Source organism: Nycticebus coucang, chromosome 1 (assembly GCF_027406575.1).
Source record: "Nycticebus coucang isolate mNycCou1 chromosome 1, mNycCou1.pri, whole genome shotgun sequence".
NCBI classification, from domain to species: domain Eukaryota; kingdom Metazoa; phylum Chordata; class Mammalia; order Primates; family Lorisidae; genus Nycticebus; species Nycticebus coucang.
In genome coordinates this window covers 154,733,066-154,757,212 of record NC_069780.1, presented here as the reverse complement: position 1 = coordinate 154,757,212, position 24,147 = coordinate 154,733,066, and positions in this window count along the sequence as shown.

Sequence of the window (24,147 nt, the reverse complement as noted above, 5' to 3'; positions counted from 1 at the left end):
AACATGGGTAATTAGCCGGCACTATGGCTCATGCCTGTAATCCAGCACTATAGGAGGCCAAGGCAGGAGGATCAGTTGCTTGAGCTCAGGAGTTCAAGACCAGACTAAGCCGGAGGGAGACCCCTTTTCTACTAAAAATAGACAAAATTAGTTGGGCATCATGGTAGGCACATGTAGTCCCAGTTACTTGGGAGGCCAAGGCAGGAGGATCGCTTGAGCTTGGGAGTCTGAGGTTGCTGTGAGCCAGGCTGATGCCATGGCACTCTATACTGGGGCAACAGAGTGAGACTCTGTCTCAAAAAAAAAAAAAAAGAGAGAGAGAGAGAAAGAGAAAGAGAGAGATTTGTTCCCCATGATTGTGGAGACTGGCAAGTTTACAATCTGTAGGCAGCTGGGAGATAGAGAAAGAAATCTTGTTGCCACCTCAAATCTGAAGACCATGTAGAGACAAAACTCCCTCTTGCTCAGGGGACCTCAATCTTTTTCTCTTAAGACTTTCAACTGATTAAATGGGCTCACTCATACTATGGCCAGTAATCTGCTTTGCTCTAATCTACTAATTTGAATGTTAATCCCATTAAAAAATATCTTCACAGCAACAGACTGGCATTTGATCAAATATCTGGGAACTATGGCCCAGCCAAGGTGACACATAAAATTAACCATCACTTCTCTCTTTAGTAAAATATAAGCCCTTGGAGGGAAAAAGAACCACTCTTTATTTTGTTCACTAATATATCTCAAATGTCTAGAACCAAGCCTAGCATATGGTTGGCAGATATGCAAATTGATTCAATAAATAAGTCATTGAACCTTAAAAAACAAAAGTAAAACCCCACAGGAATATTGTGAGAGTGACTGGAGGTGGGTAGGGCCAGGGCAGAAAGTTCCTTGAAGAATTTGTTTTATACATAGTTTTCAAAGAAGGCTAGGATGTAATTTGGCAGAAGACAGAATGAAGAAACTTCGGGAAATGAGAGTGATGTGTATGTTGGCTCAAAATGAGGAGAAAGCAAACAAAGTGTGCCCTCCAAGATAGTCACATCTTATGTAAATACAGAGGACATTTTTCAGTTATTCGTGAATGCTAAACATTTCCTTATTATCTGATGAAGGTCCAAAGCATCATTTTTCCATTGATAATAGTCAAAAATTGTGGTCTCTCAAACTTTGAACTTTCTCCAAGTGAAATAAAGCGTTTATACAAAGCAGATGCACGTAACATACCCTTCACTGGTGATGTTCTTGTGTGTACCCACAGTAAGATGACAACCAATAGAAGAAGCTGTTCCTGAGATCAAACCAGCACTTACAAGTCAAATGCAATTTGATGACAGTGATACAGATATGAGCCAAACCTAGGCAGTTTTCTGCAAAGACAAGGAGAATTTCTGGTGCAGACCTCCTGCCAAATTTATTCAGGTACACAATTCTCCTAACATCTCACATTGATGAGGTCCTGAGAGAGTCCCAGGCGGCTATTAACTCTACCAAGAACTGGAAACTACAGATTGGCTGAAAAGGGTATTTTTAAAAGTTACTATTTTTTATTGTGGTTAATATAACCAATGTAAAAAAAAAAATCTCTGGTAAGTTCTGTCCATCTAGAAGCCTCTCCACCTACCTATATACCCATCTTTCTCTATTTATCTTGTTCCAGTGTTTTGCACATTGTGATTTTCTATTGGCATTGAAATTCTAATATAAATGCAAGTCACTCTCTGCTCTTGGAGTCAAGGTCAGAATGGACTGCTTGCTGGATTCAGAGTACCAAGAGCCTGCTAATCAAGGGCACAAAAATTCAAACTGTCCTTCACGCTTGAGTGGTTGCAAATCTCTCTTCTCCCTTAACCTTCTCACAGGATAAACTGCCAGAATTGTATATAAACTTTATGGGGGGAAAAAAAATCTACAAAAAGTCAAGCTGTACCAAAAGGCAACATCTCTGAATATTTGTAGTCCTCTTTTGATAGCAACGCACAGTATCAGAGCAGATTATAAGACTACAGCAGAACTTCTTTATGTGATATAACTAGCCATTTATTTATCCATTCATAATGAGGCATTTTTATTTGAACTATCTGTAGAGTTTTCTTTAAAAATCTAAATGTTAGCATATAAGCATATACTTAAACAGTAATTCTAAACTTAGAAACTTATACTTTGGAAGGGGTCATAGTAAATGCCATTTTCCATATTGATTTCCAAAAATGGATTAAAACACACTTTACAGAGCTGATGAGCATCATCTACCAGTGATTAGCATCTGTTTTATCGACAATTGAGGGAAGCAACAATGAGCACTCTAGTGAAAACAGGTATCTGCGTGGCTACCTAGAAAGTTGTAATTCAGTAAAATTACATTATTAGCAGTGTACATCACTAGGTGAGTGTGCAAAGGGCCAGAGTGCCAGCTATCCATTCCTGGTAGCGTAAGCCAAGTTTATTCCAGAATTCCTAGAAACCCTAGAATCCCTAGAAAAAGGTCTGTTAATCCTCTCAGTCATCTAAGCTCTTAAGATAAATGCCTGTCTGGCTTTTGTGATTTATCTCCATCTTTGGAGCATATTATGTTTTCAATCACGTATCACTAGAGTGAGAAAAATGAAGCGCAGGAAAGGAAAATTGTAAAGGAGATAAAGTTTAAATTAGTTATCTGGGCTGGGTATGATGGCTCACTCCTGTAATCCTAGCACTTTGGGAGATGAAAGCAGGTAGATTGCTTGAGCTCAGGAGTTCGAGACCAGCCTGAACAAGAGTGAGATCTTGTCTGTACTAAAAATAGAAAACCTAGCTGGGCATCGTGATGGGTGCCTGTAGTCCCAGCTACTAGGGAGGCTAATGCAAGAGGATAGCCTGAGCCCAAGACACTGAGGTTGCTGTGAGCTATGATGATGCCAAGGCACTCTACCTGGGGCAACAGCATGAGACTCTGTCTCCAAATAAATAAATAATAATAAATAATAGATAAATAAATTAATTATCTGAAAAATAAGTGGGAAGTGGTAAGCTTTTTATTATAGGAACTTACATAAGCTTTTGTTTTCCCTTTTTTTGGAGTGGGGGGCAGAGCTGGGTTTGAACCCACCACCTCTGGCATATGCCCTACTCCTTTGAGTAGGCACCACCCTGTTTTCCCTTCTTTTTAAATCTTAACTTGCTTGATGCCATATAACACCTCTGATGATTCTCTTGCTGAAAATTTGTTCCATACAATGGAAGAATACCATTAATTATCTTTTAGAAAGCATCTACAGACCCACAAACTCTCATAGTACAGTTTGTAGCCAGGTGACCTCCCCACCTAATACCTTTATGAAAAGCAAGAACCTCTTTTGCAGACACTGCTCAGAGGTTCACTGTGAAGGGGTTGAATGTCTTCCAGGCTGACTTGTGTTTGGATTACTATGTGCTTTCATCTGAAGTTGGATTGGGATTGGACATTTCTTCTCCTTGTTAGGCAGTTTTAGAAAGATAAAGATTTTTTCATAGTGGCTGGGAGCAATGATTTTTCTGAAACTCTTTGCCCCCTTAGTCAGATGGTATGCCAGAAAGAATCTACTCTTCTTCCTCTAAACTTATCCTAAATGGCTGAAGAACAAAGAACATTTATGTTGCTGCAGAGAATCTTAATATGATTTACCCTGAATTTGACCTTAAATGGTAAAGGTTATTCTAAAGTCATCTACCCACCAAAACACAAATAATTTGATTCGCATGGTTTAAAAAAAAAAAAAAAAACAGGTAGTAAACTAATCTATACCATACCATTGATCATAGGAAGTTAAAGTTTCAATAGTTCTTATATATCGCTTATTTTAACCTCTTCCTTTTTCAGATGCTAAGACTGAAACCCAAGGGTGATTTCATGTGTCCAGAATTACACAGCAAGAGAGTTGCAGAACTAGAGCTTCACAGGATAGTTGTAAAGATAATCTTTTAATCTATCATTACTTATTGATTATCTACTCCCTGCCTTTCACTGCCACAGATTATATATGTATTTAAGTAGGTATAATTTAGTATTGCATTTTAGTCACTGTTTTAATGATAGCACTTACATTTTGCAACTGAAAAATATTACAAGAATAAAAACCAAACTTTGTGAAATATCCTTTTCATTTTCTTAAAGTATAGATAAGGGCTGCCAACAAATAAGGACTAAAAAGAACAAAGGTCAAAGGCAACCAGCAGCACCCACTAAATTATTGTTAGATAAAAGCAGAACCCAGAGATAAAAACAGCCCCGTGCACTTGTTCCTCGGGGCACCTTCCTGTTTTGTTCCCTTGAAAAAGGGCAGAAATAATATCTATTATAATCCAAGGGTACAAAAATGACTGTTGCAGGCCCAGGAAAATATTTACAAAGTCGTAGATTTTAAAAAATATAGAAAAATTTTTATTCGACATGTTTTATTGATATTTGAAGATCCAAAAAGGTCATCCACTAATCCATAAAAGAGTTTGAAACTTGAATTGTTCCGTCTAGCCTTGCTTCTAAAATATTCTATTTCTTTTGTGAGATAATCCATACAATTCTTTTCTATAGAATCCCTTCTTTTTGTACACTCCATCTGTCAAGTCATCTCAGCAGGAATGAATTCAACAAATGTTGGTTGCCTATCACATCAAGGACCCCTGGGTATTGCTGGGGAAATAGAGATGACTGGGAAAGTCTCTGGCCCCAAGGATTGGGCAATCTAGTTAGGAGAGATTAAGGAGTATAGAAATATTTAGCTAACTATGATTCAAGTCACCTGAAATCCCTTTTAGAACTAGAAGTTTGTAAGTTAATTTTACTTGCTCCATCAAATATAACAATATAGTACTTTAACTATATAAGCCAAATATAAGGCAAAATACAATAAAGTACAAATGAAGTATCATGAGATTGTTCAGACAGTGATAGACAGACATCACAGTCTTCAAATTCCGGCCCTGTGTTTGTTCTCTACATGATTTTGTTGTCATCCAGGTCCTAAATGAATCTAGAAAGTAACATTCTAGGGAATAGAAGCCACTTAATTTTAAAGCACACCAAGAAGAAAATAGCATTTTTATATAATTAAATATTAAATCTTACTGAACGCAGGATAACCTCTTTGAACAGCTGAACACCTTATGAGGCACAGATTTTAATTTCATAGTTGGGGGAAGTTGGTGCATTGAGGGGGCAGTCTGAGGCAGCTAGGCTTTGAAGCCAGACCCAGGTTCAAGCCCAGCTCTCCTTCTGTTACATGTCTGACTTGAGCAAATCTCTTAACATACTAACTTTCTTGGAAGTTTAGTTTCCTTATCCATAACATCCAGATAAGACCCCTTCCGGGGTCATAAAAACAAGTTCATAGTAGATAGACAATAAATAAAACCTACTCTGTTCAAATTAACTTCCACAAAACTCTCAAGATAATATCAAGACAAAAGGTTCTTGTGTATAAAGAAAAATATATGTGTTTTAAAACATCTTTCCAACTTCACTCCACCTATCCCAACCAGAGTAAATGAGTGATGACTAACAGTGAGACCTAAGCATGAAAACCTCCTACCAGGCCTACGTCTCTGGGCCCCCTGAAACACTTGAGGTCATATCAGTACCACCACTGTTATTAAATGGCTTCCTTTCTCTCTTCTTCCATTCTCCTACCACCCACATCTACCTTCTTCCTTTCTCTTCCTTTCCCTTCTTCCCATAGGCCTTCCAGTAGCACACAATTGGGAGTTGTGGACATTTTCCCGTAAGTCACTTGGGGTTAAGAAGTGTGGTGACTTTATCAGGAATCTCAAGCTCTTCTTTCAAGTACACAGTAAATATACCTGTACATCAAGTTGGTCAGTTACTGGACTAGGACTGTCATTGATCTTTATTTATTTCTGATACCCTCCGGCTTTTGGTTACTTTTACTGAGCTGCATCTGCCAGTCTAGCCTGTGGCTCTGTTGAGAATGCTTCTGATGAGCTGGAGGGCACTCCGACCGTGTCAGGGGCTGTATCTTGCATTTCTTTAGTTGTGGTCTTCCCTTTATTAAAGGAAATAAAAATAAAAGATAAGAAATATTACAGTCCTGCTGAATTTAGCTCCCCAGGATTCATGAGTTGTTCAGAGGTTACTTGTACCTTACTCTTATTTGAGAACAATAGGGAGATGGGCTCCATTACTGGCCCCTCACAGGGCATGTGCTGCAATCCTTTAGCACAGACACCCCCACATCCACTTGTACTGGGAAGCATTAGTGTTTGTCTTTCAACTGGCCTTTCATGACAGTTAATGTCATCCTTGTGTTTTTATACGTATTAAAATTTATAAACATAAAGGCTCATGTATAAGGCCCTTTGTTTTCCTATCAGCTGGAACAGAGGATCTGAGTAATTTAGGGAGGCGAGGTTTGTTTAGTTGGAATAAAAAGGGAAATGGTCAAAGATGAAATCATTTAATTCTTTCTCACCGAGTAACTGCAGAATTGCAGATGTCTCTAGACTGCAATAAATTAATTTCAGTCATTCTGTTTATTTGCACACATGTTGCCAAAGTAAAGCCCTAATCTAAAAATTAATGCTTTGAGAATCTGTTGGGTATTCTTCTGGACCTAGTCCAATGATTTTGCACGTGAACACCCAAAATTCTCTATGGTGCAACCTGTGGCCAGTGGAGTGATTGATTGGGCAGCTAACGCACATCAAGGCCCAAATTCACAGCTTAAAGCTAAGACAAAGTTCTGCTACTTAACTCCAGTCACCTTTAAATGTAATTAAGTCTACTGGGCTCTAGTTCTGTGGAACTAGAAAGTAGAAAAGTTGAGTTTTTCAGTGGAAATAACAACTGGTTGTAATCCACAGACAAAAGTAATGAAAGCATTGAAGGAATGAAACTTTTTTTGTTAAAAAGAATCAGATGTGGTGTTATTAGCTTTTTTTAAAAGTATAAAAAACTGTTTCATAATTTGCCAAATAGTGTCCATCTACATAAACTAATAACAGCACCACAGTTTAGTTTTGGGTAAGAATGGAAAGTAACATGCAGTTGGCGAGTAGATATTCTCTTCATCCCAGCATCGTTTACATGCTTGTCTATGCTGATTTACAGGAGGCAACACTGACTGTTCTTGAAACAGTGCCACTAGATAAACTGTTGAGCACTGCTGCAAAGCATGGTCTCTTAAGACCATTCCTGGTATAGAATTGGAAGGAGCAGATTGTGATAGCTCTCCACAAATCCTCTTAGGATAGTACCTATAATAATTTCAGGTAGCGAAGTCCTTTTCCCCTATAGCAATTTTTTATTGTACCAACACACAGCACCGTCAATCCACCCTTCTTCCAAGAGAATAGTAAAAGGAGGTATTAAATACATTCCTTCTAGAATTCAGCCTGCAAATTATCCTCTTAGTAATAAAATTCAGGTATGTGTAAGGAGAAATTTTGTATCAATGGTTCTTTAACAAATCTTCTACTTATGTATCTGTTGGTTCTTTGTATCTATGTATCTATCTGTTCTACAACCAAATTGCTGGAATTTAATAAAATTCCTACATACAGAGAAGCCTGCTTGCATTACCAAGCGAGTAAAGAAAATATTGATGAATATGGATATCATTATGGCCATGATAAAGTTTTAGAATTTAGAAGCGTGAAGTTCCACAGTTAATAAAGTAAAGCAGTAGTAAGGGCAAGGCTTGGTTTCCCTCGAAAGACATTTTACATTCTAGCTCTTTATTTTTCCATTCATTACATGGTTTTGAGTCCTTAGGAAGAAGTGTTAATTTTAGGATGTGTGTGTGTATGTGAGGTCATCTTAATAGTAAAAACTGCAGGAAGAACTGGATTTCACACTGGAGTTAATTGGTGTAAGAGAAAGGTGATGAGTAAGAAATCTAAGAGTTAAGAGAGGCTAAGGAAACAGAAACCACCTGGGGAATTAGCAGACACTCTTCAAAAGGCTTTGCATTTCCACAGACCATAGAATAGGAAAGTTCATGCAACAAGGAGGCTCCTGATGACATCTGAGTCACACTGACTGACATGCCCTTGGTAAATTGCTACTACTGCCTTTGAAGGGGGGGGGAAAATGGCTATTTTGCACTTTGACTAGTTAAAAAAGAAGATCAGCATGTTGCTGGTGGCTGGGAGTGGTGGGGTGGCAGTTCTCATCTGTTCTCATCTATTACAGAACTTGGGTGCAGCTCCCAGAGCAATGACAGCCCCTTCATCTGAATCAGACTTAAAGTCATGCACCGAATACATTCCTTCTAGAATTTAGCATCTCTTCAGATGAATATGATGCTTTCTTTAGTAAATTGGGCATAGACCTTTAGAGCTCCTTTGCAATGAATGTTGGCCACCCCAGGAAGGGGGTATGGCACTGGATGAGGCTACTCTCTTCAGCTGAGTCAAACCCTGAAGGAGGCTGACAGTCCAAGACTATTTTCAACAGCACACCCTACAGCCAGGGTAATAAATCCTTCATTACTGAAAGGGATGTCTGGGTGATGCATCACAGCCCCCATCACACACAGTGTTAAAGTGTGTTTATTCTAGACAAGGCATGTCTGGATTTATCACCTTCCCAAAATTTTAGATGAAATAAAAAAACCTCTGGAGGGCATTCCATGAACTAATCTAATAGCTTAGGAATCAGGTAAATGGATAGCAGTTAAAAGAGTATGGCCATGTTTGGGCCAGGGTCTATTTCTAAAAGCAGAGCTCCATGATCTGTTTCTTTTCGTAAAATAGCAATCCCCTCACAATTATACTTGGGAGCCCCCTGAACCTCTGTCTTAAATTTGTGTCAATGCATTTATAAGAGCTGAAAGAAGATGGACCTTGCCATCTTCTTGGCATGAAGATGGACCCTAGGTCAATCATACAGTGTTACTCATGAAGGAAATAGGGGCAAGACCAGCGTTGGGGAGTATGCTTCCCCCTAAGTGACACGTTTATTCTGAATTCACGACACAGGAGATTCCTGGGGCTTTGGAGGTGAACCTAGAAGTCTGAAGAAAAGAAGAATATGTAGATCATTTGTAAGTAGTTAAGTCACAGACATCCATCCTGGAAGGTGAAGACCACACAGTGATGTGGGAAGCACCTCAGGAAGTCCCCACACCTCTCTCAGTGGCGTTCTCCTGGGTCATTAGTCCAATAAGGAGTGAAGTTACTCACTCATGTGTCCCAAAGGCTCGGTGGTAAAGTGTGATCCTTCCGCCAGTCACCTATGTGCCGGTCCACTATCCTGTACAGTGGTTTGTTCAGGGCTCATTAAGCACTCATTCCATGAAACAGTTCTGAAATTTTCCCAGGACAGCAACCAGATTTCTAGGCTTGGGCAAAGATGCTAAATTATGCACTGAGGTTGGTAGTTGACTTCCACAAGAACCTCAGATAGTAGTATTGGTGGTCAACTAACTACTGTTGTGCAACTGTAAGAAACTCTTATCGCTTGTCCTTGTATAGATGTCTACACATGCTTATGGCTCTTATGAGCTCAGAACTTAGTTTATCCTGAAATAAATAACATCCCCAAGAGAAGTGACAGAAGATTTTACTTCTGAGATTAGCAATGGCAGGGAACAGGGATTTGATATAGTTATCAAATAGTTTTGATGTGAGAAGAGAGTGCAGGGAAAACCCTTGAAGAAATTGGTCTGGGCGAGTATTTTATGGGGAGGACCCCCCAGGCAATTGAAGCAGCTTCAAAAATACACTACTGGCACCTGATCAAACTAAAAAGCTTCTGCACAGCCAAGAACATAGGAAGTAAAGCAAGCAAACAGCCCACAGAATGGGAGAAGATATTTGCAGGTTATGTCTCTGACAAAGGTTTAATAACCAGAATCCACAGAGAACTCAAACGTATAAGCAAGAAAAGAACAAGTGATCCCATCGCAGGCTGGGCAAGGGACTTGAAGAGAAACTTCTCTGAAGAAGACAGGCGCGTGGCCTACAGACATATGAAAAAATGCTTATCATCTTTAATCATCAGAGAAATGCAAATTGAAACTACTTTGAAATATCTAACTCCAGTAAGATTGGCCTATATCACAAAATCCCAAGACCAGCGATGTTGGAGTGGATGTAGAGAAAAAGGAACACTTCTACACTGCTGGTGGGAATGCAAATTAATACATTCCTTTTGGAAAGATGTTTGGAGAACACTTAGAGATCTAAAAATAGATCTGCCATTCAATCCTATAATCCCTCTATTAAGCATATACCCAGAAGACCAAAAATCACATCATAGCAAAGATATTTGTACCAGAATGTTTATTGCAGCCCTATTCATAATTGCTAAGTCATGGAAAAAGCCCAAGTGCCCATCGATCCACAAATGGATTAATAAATTGTGGTATATGTATACCATGGAATACTATGCAGCCTTAAAGAAAGATGGAGACTTTACCTCTTTCATGTTTACATGGATGGAGCTGGGACATATTCTTCTTAGTAAAGTATCTCAAGAATGGAAGAAAAAGTATCCAATGTACTCAGCCCTACTATGAAACTAATTTATGGCTTTCACATGAAAGCTGTAACCCAGTTACAACCTAAGAATAGGGGGAAGGGGGTAAGGGAGGGGAGGGAGGGGGGAGGGGGGCAGAGGGAGGGAGATTGGTGGGATTATACCTGCGGTGCATCTTACAAGGGTACATGTGAAACTTAGTAAATGTGGAATGTAAATGTCTTAGCACAGTAACTAAGAAAATGCCAGGAAGGCTATGTTAACTAGTGTAATGAAAATGTGTCAAATGGTCTATGAAACCAGGGTATGGTGCCCCATGATCTCATTAATGTACACAGCTATGATTTAATAAAAAAATAATAATAATAAAAAAATAAAAAATAAAAAAAAAATAGTTTTGATGTGGACAGTGATCTCTCCCTAGGTTTGGAATATGCCATTAGCCTTCAGGTCCAATGCCTTAATCCAGTGACTCTTGAAGTAAGAGCTTGGAAAGATTTCTCATGGCAACAGTATCTTGGGTGGAGAAAGGCAGAAAGAGAAACTCTTGTGTCTCCCGTATCTCTAAACTGTTGGGCAAAGAGGAAAATGCTCTGAAGTGATTCTGACAAATCTTTGTCTTAAAATTCCTGACTCTCCATCTTCTATACTAGTAGTTCTCAATTTTGTTTTTAATTATTGTTTAAAAAAATTGCAGATGTTCTTTTTATTATCCTGAAATAAAATGTCTGAGTAAGTATAACCTACATATATTTTTTAAAAGATAACAAAATGAAAAATGAGATTTTTTTCTATGTTTATTATGCAAAAGAAATAAAAGTGAAGTAGTATAATAATATATCTTTCATTAGGGAATGCCTAGACAAAAACAATAGAGGACATAATAAACAGACACTTGCATATGTATGTTGGTTCACGAGGCACATGGCAGGTGTCCATACTGACTGATCCAGGCACACCTATCCAAGAAACAAACACCAAGAGAGATTTGTTGCAGCAACATGATTTTCTGAAATTGTGCGAAATGTTTGTACATTAAAAAATATTCTTTGTTCACAGGTACTATGATCTTATATGTAACAACCCCTAAAGCTTCCACAATAAAGCCCTATTAGAACAGATACTCTAATGGAGAAAACATCAAGATGCAAAGTTAACACATAGTTTTTTCCCTATTTCTATATACTAACAATGGACACCTAGAAAAGGAAATTATGAAGATTCCATTTATAATAGCTTTAAAAATAAAATACTTAGGAATAAATTTAATGAAGGAGGTATAAAACTCCTAAAATACAAACTACAAAATATTGTTGAAAGAAATTAAAGAAGAAATAAATGAATGGAAATACATTTCATGTTTATGGATTGGAAGACTTACTGTTAAGACGTCAATATTATCCAATGCAATTTATAGATTCAATGCAATACTTCAATATGAAACTTCCAATGACTTTATTTTCAGAAATAGAAAAAGCTATACTAAAATTCATGTGGAACTGCATTGGACTTTGAATAGCCAAAACACTCTTTGAGAAAGAACAAAGCTGGAAGATTCACACTACAAAGCTACAGTAATTAAAACGGATGATACTAACATAAAAATAGATATATAGACCAATGGAATAGGATAAAGAATCCAGAAATAAAATTTCACGTCTATTTTTGGGGCAAGGGTGCTGAGATGATTTAATGGGGAAAGGGTAGTCTTCTCAACAAATGGCACTAAGAAAACTGGATACCAACATACAAAAGAAATAATAATAAAGTTGGAACCTTACTTAACACCATATACAAAAAGTAACTCAAAATGAATCAAAAATTATAAGATCTAAGACTAGAAAACTCTTTGAAGTTTTATGGACTATGACACCACTATAGACAACAATATTGGACTGGATATGATACCTGTATAGACAACAATAGAAAAAAACAGACCAATTTAGATTACACAAAAAATTCAAACATTTTTTACATCGAAAGACAAAATCAAGAAAGTGCAAAGACAAGTGACAGAGTGGTAGAAAATATTTTCAAACTGTGTATCTGAGAAGAGATTAATATCCAGCATATATAGAGAACTCCAAAACTCAAAAACTTAATTCATAAATGACAAAGGACTTGAGTAGATATTTCTCCAAAGAAGATATACAAATGGCCAATAAGTACTTAAAGAGAAGCTCAATATCACCAATCACTGGGGAAATGCAAATCAAAACTAAAAAGAAAGGAAGGAAGAAAGAGAGGGAAGGAGGGAGAGTGGAAGGAAGGAAGGAAGATAACGTGTTGGCAAAGAGGTAGAGAAATGGGATCCTTGTATGCAGTTGGTAGAATGTAAAATGCTATAGCCTCCGTGGAAAACAGTATGGTAGTTCTTCAAAGAAACTAAAAATAAAATTACCATATGATCCAGTGATTCCACGTCTGGGTATATATCCAAAAGAACTGAAAGCAGGCTTTCAAAGAAATATTTGTACACCCATGTGTATAGCAGCATTTTTCACAATAGATAAAATGTGGAACCAACCCATGTCCATGGACAGATGAATGGATAAACAAAACGTGGTATATACATACAATGAAATGCCATTCCAGACTTGAAAAGGAAGGAAATTCTGACATATGCTACAACATGGACAGGCCTTGAGGACATTATGCTAAGCAAAATATGCCAATCGGAAAAAGACATACAGTGTGCTCAAAATCATACAGACAGCCAGTAGAATGGGGGTTTGCAGGGGCGGAAAGGTGGGAAGCAGGAGGAGCTATGGTTTTCCAGGATAAAATGGGTGTGGAGTATGGTTTTCCAAGATTAAATGTTACAGAGATGGATGCTGATGGTGGTTGTACAACATCGTGAGTCTGCCACATTGAGTATCTCTGAACTGTGTGCATGAAAATAGTTAAGATGGGAGGTGGAGCAAGATGGCAGCCAAGTAACAGCTTCCTTGCATCTGGGCACCGTGAGTCTGGGGAGATAGGACTCCAGGCATCTCTGGCTGGTGGGATCTGCCTATCATCACCCTTGAGAGGATACAGGGAGTCAGCGAGAGACTTCTGGACCCCAAGAGGAGGACTAAAACAGTGGAAAATCAGCAAGTGGTCGCGTGTGTTCAATCCGTCTAAACCCGCCCGCAACTGTAAGTTCAGTAGCAGCGAGACTGCAAACCAGAAAAACCTTACCTGTGAAATGTTTCAGTGTCTTTGGACTTGGCACTCAGCTGAACTGCCTTGGGGAGAGCCTGAGCGGGAGTGCGGAGAACTTTGGCCTTTGTCTAGGGCCCCAGTCCGAGCCGCTGAGCCAGACGGAGCTAATGGTGTTTGGCTCTGGGTCACAGGCAGACATTGTGAGCGATCTGCCTCGGCAAGCTCCGCCCTCAGGGTCGCAGAGCTGGAATTGGGTTGGAGCTGGTAACCCAGCGACCAAGTAGCCTAAGGGCGGGGTCTGAGCCGCCTTGCAGCCCTAACCCTGGGGGGCAGAGGGAGACCAGTTTTGCAACACAGGGTAAGTGGATAGCCACTTCAGCAGTGATTCCAGCGACAAGCACTTCCCTGGGAAAGCTTCTGCTCAACAAGTGAACAAGCGCAAAGTGCCTTTTAAGTGGGCTGAAGAGAGATTTAGGGTGTCTACCTGCTGGGGTTTGAGAAACTAGCAGCCTCCAGTCGTATCAGAACTGTGATTAACATCTCATACCCCAGAAGACCATGTGTTGCCCAGACAATATTCAATAACATATACATACTGCTTTGTTTTTGGTTGTTTTTTTTTTGGTTTGGTTGGTTTTTTTTTTGTTGTTGTTGTTTATTTTGATGTTGTTGATTGTTGTTTTGTTTTTTAAGTTCAACCTTTTCCATACAGATCCTTTTTCTTTCTCAATTTTTCTAGTTTAATTATACTTTCCCATTGCTGCCTATTTCAATAATTAGAACTTCATTTTTGTTAGTGTTTCTACCACTATTATTTGGTTTTTCCAGCCAATTTTATCCCATAAAGTTTTTTGTTTGCTTGTTTTGGTTTGATTTATAGCATTTTTGTCTTTCCTCTCTACTGTGTCTGATCAGGTTAGCAAAGAGCTACTGACCTCAAGGGAACCACCCAACTGGGCACCCCCAGAAAGTGGTTTTTTTTTTTTAAGGTTGTATCAAAGTACCCTACTGTACACCTATATGGCTCTGTCTCCCTCTTTCTGTGCCTCTCTTCTTTTTGTCAATATTCCTTTTACCCACCCCCTCTCCTTTCTCTATTTTTCTATTTTTTTTCTCTTATCACTCAGTCCTCCTTTCTTTCATCCCTTTTTTGCTCTTCAACCTTTTCACCCTTCTGGTCCTGTAACCCTTAGTCCACAGGCATGAGAACTTAAAGAGCAAGGGGATGTGAAAGGAAAATTAGGGCAAGGAAACAGATAAAAGAAATCACTCATGAGGAAGAATCAGCAGAAAACTCCAGGCAACATGAAGAACCAGTCCAGAACAACCCCGCCAAGGGACCATGAGGTAGCTACTGCAGAGGATTCCACCTATACAGAAATGTTAGGAATGACAGAAAGGGAATTTAGAATACACATGTTGAAAACAATGAAAGAAATGATGGAAACAATGAAGGAAACTGCTAATAAAGTGGAAAATAACCAAAAGGAAATTCAAAAACAGAATCAAATAAGAGATGAACAATATGAAGAATATAAAAAGGATATAGCAGAGCTGAAGGAAATGAAACAGTCAATCAGAGAACTTAAGATGCAATGGAAAGTATCAGCAACAGGTTAGACCATGCAGAAGAAAGAACTTCAGAGGTAGAAGACAAAGTTTTTGAGATAACACAGATAGTAAAAGAGGCAGAAAAGAAGAGAGAGAAAGCAGAACGTTCACTGTCAGAACTATGGGACTTTATGAAGCGTTCCAACATATGAGTTATAGGAATTCCAGAAGGGGAAGAAGAATGCCCCAGAGGAATGGAAGCCATACTAGAGAATATTATAAAAGAAAATTTCCCAAATATCACCAAAGATTCTGACACACTGCTTTCAGAGGGCTATCGGACCACAGGTTGCCTCAACCCTAACCGAGCCTCTCCAAGACACATTGTGATGAACCTGTCCAAAGTCAAGACAAAAGAAAAGATTCTGCAACCTGCCAGGAGTAAGCGCCAGTTGACCAACAGGGGCAAATCCATCAGAGTGACTGCAGACTTCTCTAATGAAACTTTCCAAGCAAGAAGACAATGGTCATCTACCTTTAATCTACTTAAACAGAACAATTTCCAGCCCAGAATTCTGTACCCTGCTAAGCTAAGCTTCAAAATTGATGGAGAAATCAAATCATTTACAGATATACAAACATTGAGGAAATTCGCCACAACAAGACCAGCTCTACAGGAAATACTTCAACCTGTTCTGCACACTGACCACCACAATGGATCAGCAGCAAAGTAAGAACTCAGAAATTAAAGGACAGAACCTAACCTCCACACTGATGCAAAAGATAAAACTAAGCAATGGACTCTCACAAAATAAGATGAATAGAATACTACCACACTTATCAATTATCTCAATAAATGTTAATGGCTTGAATTCCCCACTGAAGAGACATAGATTGGTTGACTGGATTAAAAAACACAAGCCATCCATTTGCTGTCTGCAAGAAACACACCTGGCTTCAAAAGACAAATTAAAGCTCCGAATCAAGGGTTGGAAGACAATTTTTCAGGCAAATGGAATTCAGAAGAAAAGAGGAGTTGCAATCTTATTTTCAGATACATGTGGATTTAAAGCAACTAAAGTCAAAAAAGACAAAGATGGTCACTTTATATTGGTCAAGGGAAAAATACAACAAGAAGACATTTCAATTCTAAATATTTATGGACCCAATTTAAATGCTCCCAGATTCTTGAAACAGACCTTACTCAATCTGAGCAATATGATATCTGATAATACCATCATAACAGGGGACCATAACACTCCTCTTACAGAGCTGGACAGATCCTCTAAACAGAAATTAAACAAGGATATAAGAGATTTAAATGAGGCCCTAGAACAACTGTGCTTGATAGACGCATATAGAACACTCCATCCCAAAGATAAAGAATATACATTCTTCTCATCACCGCATGGAACATTCTCCAAAATTGATTATATCCTGGGACACAAAACAAATATCAACAGAATCAAAAGAATTGAAATTTTACCTTGTATCTTCTCAGACCATAAGGCACTAAAGGTGGAACTCAACTCCAACAAAAATGCTCGACCCCACCCAAAGGCATGGAAATTAAACAATCTTCTGTTGAATAACAGATGGGTGCAGGAAGAAATAAAACAGGAAATCATTAACTTCCTTGAGCATAACAACAATGAAGACACAAGCTACCAAAACCTGTGGGATACTGCAAAAGCAGTTTTGAGAGGAAAATTCATCGCTTTAGATGCCTACATTCTAAAAACAGAAAGAGAGCACATTAACAATCTCACAAGAGATCTTATGGAATTGGAAAAATAAGAACAATCTAAGCCTAAACTCAGTAGAAGAAAAGAAATCTCCAAAATCAAATCAGAGATCAATGAAATTGAAAACAAAAGAATCATTCAGAAAATTAATGAAACAAGGAGTTGGTTTTTTGAAAAATAAATAAAATAGATAAACCATTGGCCAGACTGACGAGGAATAGAAAAGTAAAATCTCTAGTAACCTCAATCAGAAATGATAAAGGGGAAATAACAACTGATCCCACAGAGATACAAGAGATCATCTCTGAATACTACCCGGAACTCTATGCCCGGAAATTTGACAATGTGAAAGAAATGGATCAATATTTGGAATCACACCCTCTCCCTAGACTCAGCCAGGAAGAAATAGAGCTCCTGAACAGACCAATTTCAAGCACTGAGATCAAAGAAACAATAAAAAATCTTCCAACCAAAAAATGCCCTGGTCCAGATGGCTTCACTCCAGAATTCTATCAAACCTTCAAGGAAGAGCTTATTCCTATACTGCAGAAATTATTACAAAAAATTGAGGAAGAAGGAATCTTCCCCAACACAGTCTATGAAGCAAACATCACCCTGATACCAACACCAGGAAAAGACCCAAACAAAAAGGAGAATTTCAGACCACTCTCACTCATGAACATAGACGCAAAAATTCTCAACAAAATCCTAGCCAATAGATTACAGCTTATCATCAAAAAAGTCATTCATCATGATCAAGTAGGCTTCATCCCAGGGATGCAAGGCTGGTTTAACATACACAAGTCCATAAACGTTATCCACCATATTAACAGAGGCAAAAATAAAGATCACATGATCCTCTCAATAGATGCAGAAAAAGCATTTGATAAAATCCAGCATCCTTTTCTAATTAGAACACTGAAGAGTATAGGCATAGGTGGCACATTTCTAAAACTGATTGAAGCTATCTATGACAAACCCACAGCCAATATTTTACTGAATGGAGTAAAACTCAAAGCTTTTCCTCTTAGAACTGGAACCAGACAAGGTTGTCCTCTGTCACCTTTACTATTCAACGTAGTGCTGGAAGTTCTAGCCAATACAATTAGGCAAGACAAGGAAATAAAGGGAATCCAAATGGGAGCAGAGGAGGTCAAACTCTCCCTCTTTGCTGACGACATGATCTTAGAGAACCCCAAAGACTCAACCACAAGACTCCTAGAAGTCATCAAAAAATACAGTAATGTTTCAGGATATAAAATCAAAGTCCACAAGTCAGTAGCCTTTGTATACACCAATAACAGTCAAGATGAGAAGCTAATTAAGGACACAACTCCCTTCACCATTGTTTCAAAGAAAATGAAATACCTAGGAATATACCTAACGAAGGAGGGGAATTACCTCTATAAAGAAAACTATGAAATCCTCAGAAAGGAAATAGCAGAGGATATTAACAAATGGAAGAACATACCATGCTCATGGATGGGAAGAATCAACATTGTTAAAATGTCTATACTTCCCAAAGCTATCTACCTATTCAATGCCATTCCTATCAAAATACCAACATCGTACTTTCAAGATTTGGAAAAAATGATTCTGCGTTTTGTATGGAACCGGAAAAAACCCCGTATAGCTAAGGCAGTTCTCTGTAACAAAAATAAAGCTGGGGCATCAGCATACCAGATTTTAGTCTGTACTACAAAGCCATAGTGCTCAAGACAGCATGGTACTGGCACAAAAACAGCTACATAGACACTTGGAATCGAATTGAACACCAAGAAATGAAACTAACATTTTACAACCACCTAATCTTTGATAAACCAAACAAGAACATACCTTGGGGGAAAGACTCCCTATTCAAGAAATGGTGTTGGGAGAACTGGATGTCTACATGTAAAAGACTGAAACTGGACCCACACCTTTCCCCACTCACAAAAATTGATTCAAGATGGATAAAGGACTTAAAGTTAAGGCATGAAACAATAAAAATCCTCCAAGAAAGCATAGGAAAAACACTGGAAGATATTGGCCTGGGGAAAGACTTCATGAAGAAGACTGCCATGGCAATTGCAACAACAATAAAAATAAACAAATCGGACTTCATTAAACTGAAAAGCTTCTGTACAGCTAAGGAGACGATAACCAAAGCAAAGAGACAACCTACACAATGGGAAAGGATATTTGCATATTTTCACTCAGACAAAAGCTTGATAACTAGGATCTATAGAGAACTCAAATTAATCCACATGAAAAAAGCCAACAATCCCTTATATCAATGGGCAAGAGACATGAATAGAACTTTCTCTAATGACAACAGACGAATGGCTAACAAACACATGAAAAAATGTTCATCATCTCTATATATTAGAGAAATGCAAATCAAAACAACCCTGAGATGTCATCTAACCCCAGTGAGAATGGCCCACATCACAAAATCTCAAACCTGCAGATGCTGGCGTGGATGTGGAGAGAAGGGAACACTTTTACACTGCTGGTGGGACTGCAAACTAGTACAACCTTTCTGGAAGGAAGTATGGAGAAACCTCAAAGCACTCAAGCTAGACCTCCCATTTGATCCTGCAATCCCATTACTGGGCATCTACCCAGAAGGAAAGAAATCCTTTTATCATAAGGACACTTGTACTAGACTGTTTATTGCAGCTCAATTTACAATCGCCAAAATGTGGAAACAGCCTAAATGCCCACCAACCCAGGAATGGATTAACAAGCTGTGGTATATGTATACCATGGAATACTATTCAGCCATTAAAAAAAATGGAGACTTTACATCCTTCGTATTAACCTGGATGGACGTGGAAGACATTATTCTTAGTAAAGCATCACAAGAATGAGAAGCATGAATCCTATGTACTCAATTTTGATATGAGGACAATTAATGACAATTATGGTTATGGGGGGGAAACAGAAAGAGGGAAGGAGGGAGGTGGGTGGGGCCTTGGTGTGTGTCACACTTTATGGGGGCAAGACATGATTGCAAGAGGGACTTTACCTAACAATTGCAATCAGTGTAACCTGGCTTATTGTACCCAATGAATCCCCAACAATAAAAAAAAGAAAGAAAATAGTTAAGATGGTGCACTTCTTGTTATGTGTATTTTACCAAAATGAAAAAAAATGTGAAAAATAGATATATTAAGAACTGTATACTAATCTTACAGACAACATTCCACACTTATTTCCTTTTTTTTTTTTTATTGTTGGGGATTCATTGAGGGTACAATAAGCCAGGTTACACTGATTGCAATTGTTAGGTAAACTCCCTCTTGCAATCATGTCTTGTCCCCATAAACACACTTATTTCCTTTAAGTGATAGGCTTTCCTAGTACATTAAACAAGGTTTGCGTTACCAAAACCATTTTTTCCCTCAATTTACAGAGTAGTGACATTCCTGAAAACTTCAGCGTATATTGTATTATATAAAGATACTCAGTATTTTTGCATAAAATCAAGTTTTGTTCTGCACCCAGATGATGATAAACAGGTTTTTCACCTACATAAATGTCTGGCAAAGCAGGGCGTTTCTTCATTGCAGGAGAATGCTTCATGAAGGGGAAGACGCCTAGCACCAGGGCCGCCTACCCAATAAATTCCCGGAGCACCTGGAAATCATTTTGACGAAGAAGAAAAGAAGAAGAAGAAGAAGAAGAAGAAGAAGAAGAAGAAGAAGAAGAAGAAGAAGAAGAGGAAGAGGAAGAGGAAGAAGAAACCCCTCTCTCAAAATGATCCTGGCAGCAGTACTTCTCTGCAGAGAATCCCAGGTCTGCAGCATCAAGTCCAGACTCCAGCTCTGTTAGTTATCTAAGGACACCATTACAGAATATCACAAACTGGCTGCCTCGAGTAACAGTTGTGGAGGCTGGAAATACAAGGTCAGGAGGCCAGCATGATCAGGATCTGATGAAAATCCTCTTCCTAAACTTGCTATATGCCCTTACCAAGTGGAGGGAGAGGAAGAAAATGAACTCACTGGCATCTCTTCTTATAAGCTTCCAAATTCTATCAGACGGCCCCCAGGCTTACAACCTCTTTTAAACCCTAAGTACTCTGTAGAGGCTCTATCTCCAAATATAGTCACCTTGGGGATCAGGGCTTCAACATATGCATTGGTAGGGAGGGGAAACTTTCAGTCCATACTCAAAAGAGACACCCTATCACCTGCCCTTCGTGGGCAGCCCTGCCCAGCAGGCTTTTCATGACCAGGCACACTGTGCGGTCTCCCATCTTTGGTCACACTGTGCTCTGCGTCTGAAATGACTGACCTCTCCTTTAAGGAAGTCTTCCCCTACTTTTCAGGCTGTTAGGGACTCCATCCTTGTGTTTCTCTGCTTGACTCTATCTTTAAACTTAGCAAGCTGCATAATATTCTCTTCTTTTTATGAGTTCCTTGAGGATGCTGTGTCTTATATGTGATTGAATCCGCATCACTGAGACAACACCTGTAACTCAGGGTCCTCGCAATTTCCACGTGGTGGAATTCTGGTTGTTAGCATCATGGAAGCTCATATGCTCACCTCACCCAAGAAGTGAATAAAGGAAAAGGGAAGAAAACAGCTACCAGTCAGTGATAGCACAGGGAAGGTGTGTGCACACAGGAAGAGGGAGAAATTTCAGTTTCATTGAAAACCAAGGAAAGAGATATTCAAGGAATACATGGTGAGCTGGTTTCCAAATTATAGAAATTCAGAAATTAAGACACAGAATATAGAGGGGAGGAGGGAGGCGGATTGGAGTGCTCCCAATTAGTGGCACAATGTAAGGATATATGACCCACGGCCCAGGGTGCAGGACACAGCCACAACAGGGACCTTCTCTAACACATGCAAGCATTGTGACCTAGTCGTTTGTACCCTCATATTCATCTGAAACGTGAAAAAGAGGCACAGAGAATAACATCAGGTTTTTAGAAAGGACAATTACTGGTAACACTCAAAAGAAAGTTTTATCAGAGTGGGATTGAAGAGGAACAAGATAATGGAAGTTTAGGAAGAGACTGATTAGAAGTAAATAGAGACCCTTGCCATGAACCATGAATTCGAGAATTTTACAGATGCCTGAAAGGACGCTGTACATTAACATTTCTCAAAATGAAACCACTTTTATCTTTTTAGATTTCAAAGATAATTTTAATTAGAAAGACTATGTAAGCTATACTCAGAAAATTGAAAGAAAAAGTAAAAATAATTCATAATTTTACAACCCTGTAAATCCTTTACATTTTGGTGAGAATTTTCCAGTCACCTTTCTATATAGTTATAATTTTTTATGAAAATGGAAGATATGTCCTTTTTTAAATTAGTGCATTTAATAGCTTACTGAACTGTTTTTAGGATCTGGTGATTGCAAATGTTTGTATAGTTTCTGAAACATTCAGTGTCTCATTACTTTGTGTGTTGCAGATGACTTAATTAAAGGGTAGAGATCTTTCACTGGTAATAGAAATGGATGCAATTTACCCTGGGAAACTCTGCTTTCCAATGACATGCCTTTGATTAAATAAAGCACATACTTTTCTTTGGCTTCAGTGCTTCTGTGAATAAACAACTCTGCCACTCTCTTGTGCTTTAGGGAGAACGTCCCCTCAGTTCCTCATGTTGCCTCACCTTTATTTTCCTTGAACTCTAAGCTCTGGAAGAAGTACCAGGATGGGTGGTCATGACCTTCTGCCTTGCCTTTCAACTATGAATTAAGATCAGGTGAAAACTCAAGAGCAAAGGACACAGACAAAGGACAAAGTCCCTTGCTGTGGTTTTGGAAGGGCATGGTGAAAGGAGAGTTGGTTGGTCTTGCTGTTTCTTCCCCAGAGGCATGGAAGGTCTCTGAGACACCTCATTATGCCTCTTATTACTTACTTGACTATGTGAGGCAGGTCCCGGCCACTATTCTGAGTGGAATTTGAAGGTAGGGCCACCCCTTTACTATGAACTCTTCAACCTCCCTCCCTTACATGCTAGGGAAAGAAAGAGTCTTACACCAAGAGCTAAAGGAACTCAGGGCTCCTAAAATACAGGACTTAGCAGGTCGATTTTCAAATATCCTTCCTCCCAAATCAAAGATGCTGTGAGTCTCTAAAACAGGAGCTCTGCAGAGATGAGGACTTTTCCATTTTTCCTCAGAAACACTTGTGAGCAAACTTGAAGGTAAATTTTCTGTCCCAGGGTATATGACACAGCTCCTCTGTTCCACATAGTGGTATTGGCAACTCCCTGGTTCTTCTCTCTATAGTTCAGTTCTAGAAGAAAATATTTTCTGAATATGTACTAAACAAGACAAATCCCCTAATCTCCTAATTTACTGCTGCAAAATAAAACAAAAACAAACAAACAGAAAACAATCAGATGTGACATGAATTCACTTGGCAGTCTTAAAGAAATGTTGTTTGTTCTTATATATAAAAAGATTAAGAATAAAAGGAAAAGGATATGCAATCATACATTTACATACCGCAGTGGACACTAGAAGTACTTTCGACTCATCTAGACATTTTCCTATAAGACTTCGTGATAGTGACTGTCATAAACTGGTTCAGGAAGCTATGTAGTGTGGGAGGCTGCAGCAGAGGCCGTATCTCTAGACCACCTGCCTGGTGCTTTCTGTCTCTGATAGTTTGCTTCACACACCAGCATATGTCCATTCCAACAAAGCACATATGTGAATGTCCATAGACAGATTCATATATGTGACTGTGTGTATACATACATATGTGTATGTATTCAGATTCCAGCCACCACCAGCATTAATGCATATGACAGGGAGCCTGGGAATATTTTACTTTCCTACTCCAATGTGCCCACAGCTGCTTATTCTCAACATCTGGGATATTGGAACTCTACACAAAATACAGTGTGTATAATGCCAGGCACACTTAATCCCTCTTTTAAATGGATTACCAAAATTAGTGTGAAGGAAAGAATTCAGTAGACCTAATAAAACCAACCTTTAATATCACAGCTAATATTTTGCAACACAAAAGTCTCTTTCGAAGTAGAATTGTTCTTATGGAAGCCCTGTCACATGAGCTGAAATCATGGCAGCGTCCCACATCCAGACGCAGTGATAAATGGCCATCCCCAGGCAGGCAAAGGTAGCCAGTAAGTTCTCTATGGTATTGGAGTGAAACCAAGTTAATTTAATATCTTACTTGTGGCCTGGTAGAGGGATAATAAATGTGCTAAGTTGGCAGCTGTTTAAAAATTCTAACAATAGAGCATGTAATACACCGTGGAAAAGAG